Source organism: Geotrypetes seraphini, chromosome 11 (genome assembly GCF_902459505.1).
Source record: "Geotrypetes seraphini chromosome 11, aGeoSer1.1, whole genome shotgun sequence".
Classification (NCBI taxonomy): Eukaryota; Metazoa; Chordata; class Amphibia; order Gymnophiona; family Dermophiidae; genus Geotrypetes; species Geotrypetes seraphini.
Window position 1 is genome coordinate 21,022,602 of NC_047094.1, and position 13,836 is coordinate 21,036,437.

General features: G+C 42.7%; 1 protein-coding gene across 2 annotated transcripts in view; it reads left to right on the forward strand.

Annotated features, from left to right (window-relative positions):
- The window catches only part of C11H7orf50 (chromosome 11 C7orf50 homolog), a 293,434-nt gene that overhangs the window by 83,761 nt on the left and 195,837 nt on the right, over positions 1-13,836 (forward strand). The gene's annotated exons all lie outside the window — the stretch shown is intronic.

A 13,836-nucleotide genomic window follows, 5' to 3' on the forward strand; every position in this document is an offset into this window, starting at 1 on the left:
ATATCAGCGCAGGGAGCCACTCTGAAGGCTCCACGCTGCATCCGACACTCAGAGAGTTCCTATGAGCGTCCAGCGCAGCGCGGAGCATTCAGCGTGGCTCCCTGCGCTAATAACCACTATCGTGGTAAAAGGAAGGGGGGGGGTTAAAGGGAGAAAATGTTTTTGTGAGCAGATTTATTGCTACGTCTGCAATTGTTTATGGATTTGTATTCTTTTTCCATGTTTTATTGTGGGAGAAAATATTAAAAAGAAAAGATGAACATTTTTATTAGCATTATGCTAGTTTTAGCTATTATATTTGGAAGAATAGGATAGGATGCAGATATTATAATATGTTTGAGTATGTCCTGAATATGTATGTTTTCTACTGTAACCCGCTTAGATGATAAGCAGGTGGAAGAAAATTTTAAAATAAATAAATAAAATAATCCAATTTAGTAGTGTTTCTAAGATTTATATATCCAAATACTATCATGAAGTGTATCAATGCAACTTGATATCATAAATGTAGGTAGAGCCAGTTCTGAGATTACCCAGTTACTTGTGGTTCTAGTTTGTCTAAAAAAAAGCAGGATTACAAATTCACAAAAGCAGAGAAGTAAAACAAGGACTTGGAGCTTTTTAGCTGAATTAAATCCAGTTATCCAGCCCTACCTGTAATATAGAAACATAAAAGAAACCAAAAGGAATTGACCCCAAAATATCCACAAAGAAGAAAATCCAGAGAAAACCAAAAAAACTCTGTGGAGTGACGATGTTCCTAAATGGACTTTATTTGAAAGTGTCAAAGTTCCAAAGGTACACTGAAATCATCCACATAAAATAATTCCATCCACATAAAAGTAAATCATCCACATATGAGCCTTTAAGGACCTAGTCCGCTAGGGATACAGGGCCCAACACGGTCCGTGTTTCGACAAAAAGTCTTCTTCAGGGGTCCCTGGGGGTCCTGTAAAGGTGAGTACGTGGGAAACAATTGTATGGTGAGCCGGAAGTGAGACACACTTTATTGATTTCAGACACAGTCTCTGTTAACACCATCTCTTCCGGGAGACTGTTCCACGCATCTACCACCCTTTCTATAAAAAAGTATTTCTTTAGATTAATCTAATCTAAACCTTAGGTTTGTATACCGCATCATCTCTACATTCGTAAAGCTCGACACGATTAACAAGATTAGTCCTGAGCCTATCATCTTTTAATTTTATCCTATGCCCTTTCATGCGCATTTAAGCCACGTAGGGTTTTAAAACATTTTTATCATACCTCCCCTCTACCGCCTTTCCTCCAAAGTATACAGATTGAGATCTTTAAGTCTGTTTCCTTACACTTTATGACGAAGGCCACATACCATCTTAGTAGCCTTCCTCTGGACCGACTCCATCCTTTTTATATCTTTTTGAAGGTGCGGCCTCCAGAATTATACACATTGTGCTCATTCTAAATGAGGTCCCACTAAAGCCTTATACAGAGGCATCAATACCTCCTTTTTCCTACTGGCCATACCTCTCCCTATGCATCCTAGCTTTCACCGTCACATTTTCAACCTGTTTGGCCACCTTAAGATCATCACATACAGTCACACCCAAGTTCCGCTCTTCTGTCATGCATATAAGTTCTTCACTCTCTAAACTGTACCGTTCCCTCAGGTATAAGTGTAGATGGCTCTGATCTTGATGTGTGAGGTGAGACTTAAGCCATAAGAGGGGGGAAGATACTTTAGTCAAATCCTGTATAGGGGGATTTGTAATCTCTCTATATTTATGGACTATCGTGTGGGTATAGAGCAGGGGGTGTCAAAGTCCCTCCTCAAGGGCCGCAATCCAGTCGGGTTTTCAGTATTTCCCCAGTGAATATGCATGAGATCTATTTGCATGCACTGCTTTCATTGTATGCTAATAGATCTCATGCATATTCATTGGAGAAATCCTGAAAGCCTGACTGGATTGCGGCCCTCAAGGAGGGACTTTGACACTCCTGGTATAGAGAGAGCCAGCACTTGTTCAAGAAGGTTGCTGCTGAACACAGCATGATTAGAAAACCAGCCTGGAAGAGCTACTCACCAGGGGAAGAAACCGGCTGCAAAAGGGGAGCACGCCATCTACTGGTCACTAGTAGATGATATGAGCTGCTTTTTTTTTTTTTTTTTTTTACTTCCCCACAGCCGGGTGAATGCTTTTTTGCAAAATGCACAAATTAAAAAGTGTTTTATGAGGCAAAAATGTTTTGAAAAATGATAAAGCATTGCATTATTATGTAGGTCCTTCTTTAGTAAATAGTCATCATGCCATTGTATCGAGCGATGGTGCGTCCACATCTGGAATACTGTGTTCAATATTGGTCGCCGTACCTCAAGAAGGACATGGCGGTACTTGAGAGAGTCCAAAGGAGAGCAACGAAGCTGGTAAGAGGGCTAGAACACTGCCCATACGCCGAGAGGTTGGATAGGCTGGGGCTCTTCTCTCTGGAAAAAAGGAGGCTCAGGGGAGATATGATAGAGACCTTCAAGATCATGAGGGGCATAGAGAGGGTGGATAGGGACAGATTCTTCAGGCTGAAGGGGTCAACAGGCACGAGGGGGCATTCGGAGAAACTGAAGGGAGATAGGTTCAGAACAAATGCAAGGAAGTTTTTTTTCACCCAAAGGGTCGTGGACACTTGGAATGCGCTACTGGAGGAAGTGATCAGGCAGAGTACGGTACAAGGATTCAAACAGGGATAGGGGGATCGTGGGATACTGAGAGAGGTGCTGAGATGTAACACAGGTATAGAAAGCTAACCAGGTAATAAGTATAGAAATCCAACCAGGTCGTGCATGTGCAAGACCGGAGGGTTAGGACTTCGATGGGAAGATAGGACTCAATGGGAAACCAAGGTGGCAAGGGGGCCCCTTCTGGTGACTCAGACAGGCCGTGACCTGTTCGGGCCGCCGCGGGAGCGGACTGCCGGGCAGGATGGACCTATGGTCTGACCCGGCGGAGGCACTGCTTATGTTCTTATGTTCTTATGTTTTATTTGTAAGCCGCCAAGAAAGTTTTATCTTAATGAACGGGATAGAAAGTTTTAATAAACTTGGAAACTTTGATTAGTTTCAGGTTGTAGATTAGAGAATAACATAACATAATGTAGATTCTTATATACTGCAGCTACCTCACGGTTCAGTGCAGTTAACAAACCAAGAAATACTAATCAATCAAAGAAACAAGATGACAGATAAATGCCAAATGGCCCATCTGGTCTGCCCATCCGCAGTAACCATTATCTCTTTCTCTCTCTCAGAAATCCCAGGCGCCTATCCCAGGCCCTCTTGAATTCAGACACAGTCTCTGTTTCCACCACCTCTTCCGGGAGACTGTTCCACGCATCTACCACCCTTTCTGTAAAAAAGATTACTCCAGAGCCTATCACCTCTTAACTTCATCCTATGCCCTCTCATTGCAGAGTTTCCTTTCAAATGAAAGAGACTCGACTCATTCACATTTATGCCTTGTAGGCATTTAAATGTCTCATCATATCTCCCCTCTCTCTATTGGCTAAGGTTCTTACCATTTGCATCTTCTCTTCCTATAGGCTAAGGCTCTGTGCACCCGCATTGTGAGGTCATAGAGCTGCCCATCTGCAGTAACCATTATCTCTTTCTCTCTCTCAGAAATCCCAGGCGCCTATCCCAGGCTTTCTTGAATTCAGACAGAGTCTCTGTCTCCACCACCTCTTCCAGGAGACTGTTCCACGCATCTACCACCCTTTCTGTAAAAAAGATTACTCCAGAGCCTATCACCTCTTAACTTCATCCTATGCCCTCTCATTGCAGAGTTTCCTTTCAAATTAAAGAGACTCGACTCATGCGCATTTACATCACATAGGTATATAAACGTCTCTATCATATCTCTCCTCTCCCGCCTTTCCTCCAAAGTATACAGATTCAGATCTTTAATTCTGTCCCCATACGCCTCATGACGAAGACCACACACCATTTTAGTAGCCTTCCTCTGGACCGACTCCATCCTTTTTATATCTTTTTTGAAGGTGCGGCCTCCAGAATTGTACACAATATTTTAAATGAGGTCTCACCAGTCTTATACCTCTCCCTGTACAACCTAGCATCCTTCTAGCTTTCGCCTTCACCTTTTCAACCTGTTTGGCCACCTTAAGATCATCACATACAATCGCACCCAAGTCCCGCTCTTCTGTCGTGCACATAAGTTCTTCACCCCTTAAACTGTACCGTTCCCTGTGGTTTTTGCAGGCCAAATGCATGACCTTGCCAAACAAATATGTTTTTAACAACTTTCTGAAGACCAAGTAAGAAGTAGAAAGTGATATGTAAGCCCACATAGCCGCCTGGTAAGCTAAAATTTAACCAAAAAAAATCATCTATAAACATATCCCTAGACTGATGGAAAGTCAACAGAATCGAACTTCACTTATATTCCCGTCCTGTCCTGGCAAGCTCTGTCCACTTCCCCTTCAAACTCTGATCCCATCTGTACAAGCCTCGAAAAGTTATGATTTTATGGATATGTTTTCAAGTCAGGAGCCTCTTTGTGAATTTAGGCAAAGAAAACCCTGGCATAAATAGGGTGCAACTAGCGAAACCGAAACACAGTTCTATAAAGTACGTCTAACTTTTATAGAATTGCATTGTTAGCCCTAAGTGTTGTAATGTTTGCAATCTTTAAAAATGAGACTGAGTCACTCCTGCCTAACAGATATTGCCCTAATCTAGTCATGAGAGTAAGAGTACATGAATCAATGTATGTAAGGTAGATTCACCAAAACAATACCAAGTTTCCAAGTTTCTTTATTCTTTGATATACAGTTTATCAAACAGGTACCTAAACGGTTTACAATAGAAATAGCTAAAAAGTAAAATAAAAAAAATAAAACGTATCTAAAATTAGAAATAAAAGAAGAAAAAAAAAAGGGGGGGCATAAACAAAACTTGACGCACTAGAAATGAGATGGGAAGAGAAATGAGGTAAGTTAATAAATACATTGAGATAGAAAATCAAAATAAAAAGAAGGAAGGAGGGGAAGATACATGAATTTTATTTGAAAGAAATGGGTTCAGAAATTGTAGGCATCTTTAAAAGGAAAGTCTTTAGTTTGGACTTTAATTTTTCCAAAGAATTTTCTAGGCGAAGAACTAAAGGGAGGGCATCTCATAGTGAGGGGTCAGTAACTGAGAAAAAAAGTGGGGACATTGTGAGCTATACACTTCCCACTCAATATTCGCGGGGGTTAGGGACAGAGCAGGCCTGCGAATATTGACCTTAGTGATATTTTTATTTTTATTTTTTATTTATTGGGATTTATTAACTTGTCTTTATTGAGAGAATCACCCAAGGCGGTATACAACAGGCGCAGTTTAACATAAAGGAAGAGAATTGACCTGGAGAATCCACGGAGAAAAAAAAACCAAGAGAAATCAAAGAAACACCGTGGAGAGACAATGTTCCTGAAACGGACTTTATTTGAAGCCAATAAATATATAGCAATCCACATAAACACCTTAAGGATCTGGTTCGCTGGGAGCACTGGGCCCAACACGGTCCATGTTTCGACAAACGTGTCTTCCTCAGGGGTCCCTGCTAGTCCTAGGGTGGAGAATACGTGGAAAGCTAAAGAATCCCAAAATACAATTGCTTAGAAGCTCCGCATGAAACGCGCTTCAATAAGAAAATGACCAAATATAAACATAAATACAATAAATGTGGTGAAAACATCAAATTGAAACCTAATAATAGGACAACAATGAAATGCATAGTATCAAAAATATACACATTTAACAGCACTGAAATTCAAATGACGGAGATATAATACGAAGTTAGCATAATACTTATGTTTAAATATATTCATTGAATTTCAAAATAGAGCAATAAAGTCACAACTGCAAACATCTAGTGCAATATAACCCCCCCACCCCCCTCTCCCCACCCCACCCATATCCTACATTACACTTGCTAAAAAGATATCAGTCAAGTATTCAATATTCTGCTTCGGGCATATGGAGTGAGCTCCTTCCAGACCTGACAAAAATGACGGCCTTGTATAGAGTCAATATCCACAAAATTTCGGCACTCCATTGAAGCTTGAAGAATCATTAATGTAGCATAATACTTATAAAACACCTAATAAACACACATAAGAACATTCAGATGACATAGACTAGGTCCTTGAAGGCTCTTATGTGGATGATTTACTTTTATGTGGATGGAGTTATTTTATGTGGATGATTTTAGTGTACCTTTGGAACTTTGATACTTTCAAATAAAGTCCATTTGGGAACATCGTCACGCCACAGAGTTTTTTTGGTTTTCTATAGATATTATGCTAATGCTTTTATTATTATTATTTTTTTTACAATACTATTTACCATATAGCTGAGGGGCCCATTTCAGATATATAGATGGGGACAAGATATGGCACAAAGTCAGTTGTGATAAATAGATGGGGGGGGGGGGCTAAATTCAAAGCAAGTTATTTGTACTGTTGGACCAGTTCCTTATATCTTGTTTAAGCGAGTGCGTGTAGCAAGCTAGTCCAGGTGCAGAATGGTATGTATGAAAGGCTTGGAAGAAGAGCCAGTCTTTCACCTACTTCTTAAGTAGAGGTAGTCTGGAGCTAAACCTAGCCCCTCTGGAGTAAGTTGCAGAGCGTGAGGGCTACTCCTGAGAAGGCTCTCTGGCGGATATCACATCGTACAGTTTTTCTTTTAAAGGGGGTACAGGTAGTGACGCTCCTTGAGAGGACCTCGGAGGTTTCAAAGGTATGCGAGGGCTAACTTATTCTTTTAAGTATTCTGGCCCATTTTGTCTGAAGACCTTGAAACTCAAACATAGAGTTTTAAATTTAGCCCTGTAAGTTGGCGAAGAAAGTAAAGGACCTTTTATTGATTTTTTTGTGTTTTTTTTTCTTCACTCAAAGTCTGTTATTTGAACATTAAGTTCTCTGTCTTGTCATTAAAATTCTACTGCACGACTTATATATTCCACAAGAGTCGCCAAATCCACATTTCCCCTCTCCTCAAGTCACTTCAGTGGCTATCCATTCATTTCTGAATACAGTTCAAACTCCCCTTACTGATTTACAAGTGCTCTCACTCTGTAGCCCCTCAATATCTCTCCCTACTTATCTCTCCCTATGCCCCCCATTCATTGGGCAAGTCCCTTCTCTGCATACCCTTCTCCTCCACTGATATTCGGGGAGAGCCACTTTACTCACATTACCCCTCTCCTAAAGTCACTTTATTGGCTTCCCATCCTTATCCGAATACAAATTCAAATTCCTTTTACTGCCCTACAAATGCACTCACTCAGCTGCCCCTCACTATCTCTCATTTATCTCCCCCCCTATGATTCCCCCTGCGAGCTCTGCTCGGCTGGTAAGTCCCTCCTTTCTGTGCCCTTCTTTTTGGCTGCCAACTCAAGACTCTGTCCCTTCTGCCTTGCTGTGCCATATGCTTGGAATAAGCTGCCCAAATCCCTATGGCGGGCTCTGTCTCTGGCATTGTTCAAGGCCCAGTTAAAAACCCACCTCTTCGAGAGTGCTTTCGACTCCTAACTCCTCTCACCTTGGGTTCTACATCCCCAAACCCTATATGCCATGTCTGTCTGTCTAAGCTAGATTGTAAGCTCTTCTGAGCAGGGACTGTCTATACATGTGAGCCCACATCTTTGAGAGTGCTTTCGACTCCTAACTCCTCTCACCTTGGGTTCTGCATCCCCAACCCTATATGCCATGTCTGTCTGTCCAAGCTAGATTGTAAGCTCTTCTGAGCGGGGACCGTCTATATATGTGAGCCCACCTCTTTGAGAGTGCTTTTGACTGCTAACTCTTCTCACCTTGGGTTCTGCATCCCCAATCCTACATGTCATGTCTGTCTATCCAAGTTAGATTGTAAGCTCTTCCAAGCAGGGACCATCTATAAATGTCAAAATGTGCAGCTCTGCCTTTTCAGCAATATATAAGTGTTAAGTAATAGTATAGTATGCATGGAACAGAGACTGCCCGAGTCATTACGTCAGGCTCCGTCTCTAGCAGTATTCAAATACAAGCTAAAAGGCTACTTTTTCGATGCTACCTTTAACTCCTAACTCCCACTCACTGTACAACCTATCATTCCCTCTGTAAGAAACTCCCCCAACCCCTATATGTCCTGTCTGTCTATTCAAATTAGATTGTAAGTTCTTCTGAACAGAGACTGTCGGTTGCATATTAAATGTACAGAGCTGTGTTCGCCTTTCAACACTTAGTGTGTGCTCCTGTATTCTTATATTGCAGTGTGTCGCAAACTTTTTAAACTGCGGCAGGAGGGCACCCAGAAAGGCACGGATGTTGATGCGATGACAACACGCACACGCATGAGATCATCACGTTGATATCTGTGCATATGTGGATTTCCTCAAAGCCACGGCGCTGAGCCTCCTATTACTGCTGGGGGGGGGGTGCGGTGCTGCAGAAGGAGACGTGAGGAGAAGGAGCAGAGGCACAAGCGTTGGCTGACTGACTATAGTACAAGCAGTCAGCTGGTGTCTCTCCTCCTTGTCGGCATCGGGGAACACCTGGAATCTGCCAAGGCTCACTGTTATATTGGATATAGCGACAAGGCTAGATTTGTAGATAAAAGAAGTGGAAATGTAAAGCTGGGGAAGGAACAGGTGAGCCTGGGGCAGAAGCAACGGAAGAAGGTCTGGATTAGGGAGATGAGTTACTGTTCTACGTTGTTCTGCTCCAGGCTTACCTCCTCCTCTCTCCTCTGCAGGCTTCGTAAGGGATGGGCTGGAGCAGAACTCTCCTGCTTCTCTGGAGTCTGAAATCCAAGGCATTCCCCCAGAAATGAAGTCCCGCTTAACAATATATCTTTGTGGATGGGAAGTGCTCTGAGATAATTGGGCTCTGGGCTCTACTCCTTTATTCTAATGAAGTAATTTATTGCTAACTACTTCCTTCCCTGCACCCATGGGATCCCAAGGACTCTGATTCTGAAGAACACTGTGAGTGCAATTCTTCATGTAACTCTATGAACCAGGAGTCTAGGGGTCAATTGCTTTGTTTACTTTACCCAAGAGTTCAATGAACCAGTCTTCTGTGTAGATGATGGAGGAGAATAAAAGGGGTCTCTAAATTTATTATAGCACTGTGCAAATTATTTAGCTCACTCTCTTAGGATAGGCTTGATTTAAGCTAATCTATGATTATTGACTCCACGTGGATTACAGTAATATTATGACAGAACATAATATAAAATATACACTGGAAAACTCCATCTGGCTTCGTTTTCAATACTCTGAATTTAAAAAAAAAAATCAAAACCCAACTCGTGATGATTATGCAGCAACGTTACGAGAGGCATAGAGGGATATGGGTGACTAAAATTATGCCAGGTGTACATCCGGCTGGGCCTCCGCGTGTGTGGATCACCGGACTTGATGGTCCGAAGGTCTGATCCGGAGATGGCAGTTCTTATGTTCTTATTAACCTGAACAGAAAATAGCTTGGTTCAAGTTCATTCCATGGAGTGAATGCATAATGGAGAGGAATGGAAAATTAGGGTAAATATTTACCCCTTCTTTTACAAAGGTGCGCTAAGATTTTTAGCGCATGCTAAACACTAACGTGTGCATGTTATCCTATGGATGCGTTAACAGTTAGCACACGCGTTGATTTAGCGTGCGCTAAATCCGCGCTAAAATGCTTAGCACGCAATCTCTAAATGTATATATGTATTTTCAGGTGCTTGAGTCTGAATGTTGAAAATGCTGCCATAACTTCACTTGGAATATAGCATTTATATTTTACATTTGATTTTTAAATTTGATGTAATTATCTCCCCCTTTTAAAAAGCTACGCGACAGCCTATCGGATGGGTATCACTCCAGTTCATTCATGCCCTAAGTGTAGTGGAGCCACCACCTCTTTGGGACACCTGTTCTGGTCTTGTCCCAGTCTGGTATTTTTCAGTTCTGGCTACGCTTGGGTCACTATACTACATCCCTGTGGTGCCGGCGATGGACAACAGCTCCGAGAGCACTTTTTGGACATTATATTATTACAACACCGAAACCTAAAGGAATGTCAGCTTTTATTGCTAGGGTGATGCTTCTTGGTAAAAAAGTTATCTTGACAAACTGGTTGTCAGATGAACCGCCGACCTATGCCCAATGGAGATCGCTGATGATTGTACATGCTTCCCTGGAGCGTAGGCAAATTGGTGACCTGGATTCCAATCTAGGATGTCTTTTTTGCTCTATTTGGGAACACTTTTGGATGGACCTTACTCCTCATGCCCGTAGTAGACTTTTGAACTTCTGATTTCCTCGTCTTGCTTTTTGTTGCTCATGACATGCAGACGATGTGTGGGTTTATGGGACTGAGGGGGGGTGGTGGGGAGGTTGGGGTATAGGTGTATTTTGTGCAAAATTAAGAGAGCTCTGTTAATAGCTTTCGTTCTGTTTGATAGCACATTTTTGAAAACTTAATAAATATATTTGAACTTAAAAAGCTGTGCGACATCACCAAAGCCCATTAATTCCCAATGGGATTTAGTGTGATTATCGCCTCTGTGGTAATCGACTTAGTAAGAGAGGGCCTTTATGTTTTATTATTTTGTTTTAAATTAATTTTTAATTTCATTTTTATATTTATATTTTTTTGTTTCTCACCTAGAGTTATGTTAAATGCATATGCGGATTATAATTTTAATAAATGGAAGGGAATAATGAGCTGTATAGTGACTTAGAGGGCCTAAAGTTATGCATTGTCTATGCTGGGAAATTAACCCCCCGCCCCCTTTTTCAAAACCACAATAGCGTTTTTTAGTTCAGACCGGCGCACTGAATGCTCTGCGCTGCTCCCGACAATCATAGGAACTCTTAGAGTGTCGGGAGTAGCGCAGAGCATTCAATGCACCGGCCTGTGCTAAAAACCGCTATCACGTTTTGTAAAAAAAAAGGTGGGGGAGTAAATGCCCACTTATGAATTAACACCTGATGCAAACCACATAGTAGGTTTTGAATCATTTTTGGCCTCCTGTTCCTTAAGGTTTCTGGCTCAATTGGAACCAGTCTCTGCTGAGCTAGAGTGCCATGAGCCCTAAACCTGACCACTAGGTGTCACCATTGCGTGACGAGACCACTCCTAATCCCCAGAGTCTGCAAATTCTTCCTCCTTCAACTCCTCCAAAGGGGGAACCCATAACATTTGTTCTTAAAGTACCGTGACACGGCCAAAAAAGAAACATTTTGTGCTGTCCTTGTAAGGGGAATGTTCTGAGAACTTTTCATCTGAGTCATGTAGCAGTAACCACAGCTTGGCTGTGAATTCTGGGTTGCTGAAAACTAAAAACATTTTGTGCAGCAGTTTCGATCAACTTTTAGGACTCATCTAGGAAGTGTCTTTTTCAGAATGTTCACATTGAATAAGCATATGAAAGGTCATACTGTCCTACCTCCACGGTATTCAGATCTATCTTCTGTTTAGTGTGGACGTTTTGAAAAAAACAGACTGAATGGGTGTGTCCTGGGAGCTAAGCTAATTTTTAGAAGTCCTTTTACTAGACTGTGGTAAGAATTGACCTTAGCACGCCCTTACCTGGGTCTTTGCCACATACTAAGGGCTAGACCACTTAGCGACCCCCTTTACAACCCGATTTCCCTCCGACCTGATTCACTAACCTCTGTCCCGATCATTCTCTGATCCACGCATGCAAATGAGGGGGAAGGGCATTCAAATGTAGGCAGGAAGCGATTCACTAAAAAAAATTAGAGACACCGACTGGGCTAACCGATCAAAAATAAGCGACTGCTGAGGACCAGTCGCTCAGGTCCTTTCCGACTGCCCCACCTTCTGCCGCCCTGCTTCTTTGCTCTCGGCCCGATCTCCTGCTCTCTGCCCCATCCGCCACAGTTCGCGAAAAAAAAAAGTAAAAAGCTCTTCTGGGCACGGAGGGCCAGCGCATGCGCAGACCATTTACAGACGGTTGGGGGTGTGATTCTGATTGAGGGCAATTCGTGAATCAGCCCCCCGGACACGGATTGGATCCAATCTATGCCCTTAGTGAATCTAGCCCTAAGTCATCTTTACCACAGCCATGAAAAAAACCTAATCTGTTGTTATCCCCCAAAAAGGGTCCCAAAAGAACCATAATCAATACCATATAATAATAGTAGGGCACAGGTGTCAAAGTCCCTCCTTGAGGGCCGCAATCCAGTCGGGTTTTCAGGATTTCCCCAATGAATGTCCATGAGATCTATTAGCATACAATGAAAGCAGTGCATGCAAATAGATCCCATGCATATTCATTGGGGAAATCCTGAAAACCCAACTGGATTGTGGCCCTCAAGGAGGGACTGTGACACCCCTATAGTGGGGCATGTCAATTTTAGGGGTCGATTTTTATTTTTTTTCAAACTTTACTACTACTATTTATTATTTCTATAACGCTAGCAGACACATTCAACTTAAGGCAATAGCAATGGACAATGAAACAGTTAAGTAACCAAAAGTGTATAAGAACCAACTGCCCAATTATTCTAGAGCAGGGCTGCCTAAGTCCGGTCCTCGAGATCTACTGGCAGGCCAGGTTTTCTGGATATCCACCATGAATATGCATGAGAGAGATTTCCCTGCACTGCCTTCTTGGTATGCAAATCTCTCTCATGCATATCTATTGTGGATATCCTGAAAACCTGGCCTGCCAGTAGATCTTAAGGACTGGACTTGGGCAACCCTGTTCTAGAGTAAGTAACAGAAATAAATACATGTAATGTCAATATAAAAATAATTATAATATCAATATAAAATGACAGACTGAAAACTGGAGAATTATATAAACCAGTGTCTTCCAAACTTTGCCATGCTGCAGCACACTAAACGTGGTGGCCACTGCTCGAAGCATCCGGAAGTGCATGGACATCGACGCAATCACGTCACGCACATGCGTGATATCATCATGTCGATGTCCGCACATGCGCGAAGGCCCTACAGACAGGCCCTGAGCCCCAGTGGGGGGGAGGGGGGTGCTAGAAAGGAAGATGCGTGGAGAGGTGCTGGCACTGGCTGACTGCCTCTCACCGCGAGAGGCACGTCCTGTAGGCAGTCAGTTGGCACCGGCTCCTCCCCGGCGTCTCGCGGCACACCTGGAATCTCAGGCGGCACACAGTTTGCGATGCAAGGATATAAACCAAGCAGCAATTGAATGGCTATGGCATAAACTTAAAACACAAGATCCCACATTGGAAAGCATAAACAGATACAGTATGCGCAAGGAAACCCTTTCAGCTGAACTTGAAAATTGCAGACCAGCGTGTTTAACTGGCAGTTGGTGTAAGAAATCTAATGCTGAAGCAATCTCTCTCTCTCTAGAGTAAACCTATGGCCAAATTAAAACAGAATAGCACCACCTAAAATAGAAAAACTAAAACTGGTATCACTTCAGAAAAATGGTGGCTAGTGCTTCCAAAGGAAGCTGTGCCTGCGGGGCTTCTCTGCTCAGGCACGCGCTGTTGGCTATGCTGGTCCTCTGCCCCCGTATAGGAATTGACGTCAGAGGGGGCAGAGGATCAGCACAGCTGACAAGTGTGCACCTGAATAGAGCGGCCTCCCCCCCCTCGCATTTCTTTTTCTTGCCACTGGGGAGTTGAGTGACCATGTAAAATCTGTGAGTGACGCTAAGAGGGGACATAGGGCTGGGCCTAAATCTGCAGTTATGCTAATGAATTCTGTAGGTGCCTAATCGCAGGATTCCATGGGGTGTAAACTATTCATTGATTCCAGGGAATGTATTAAGGTTGCTTGCTAAAAATACTGTAGTTTGGTTCTATAGAAAGGCCCTTA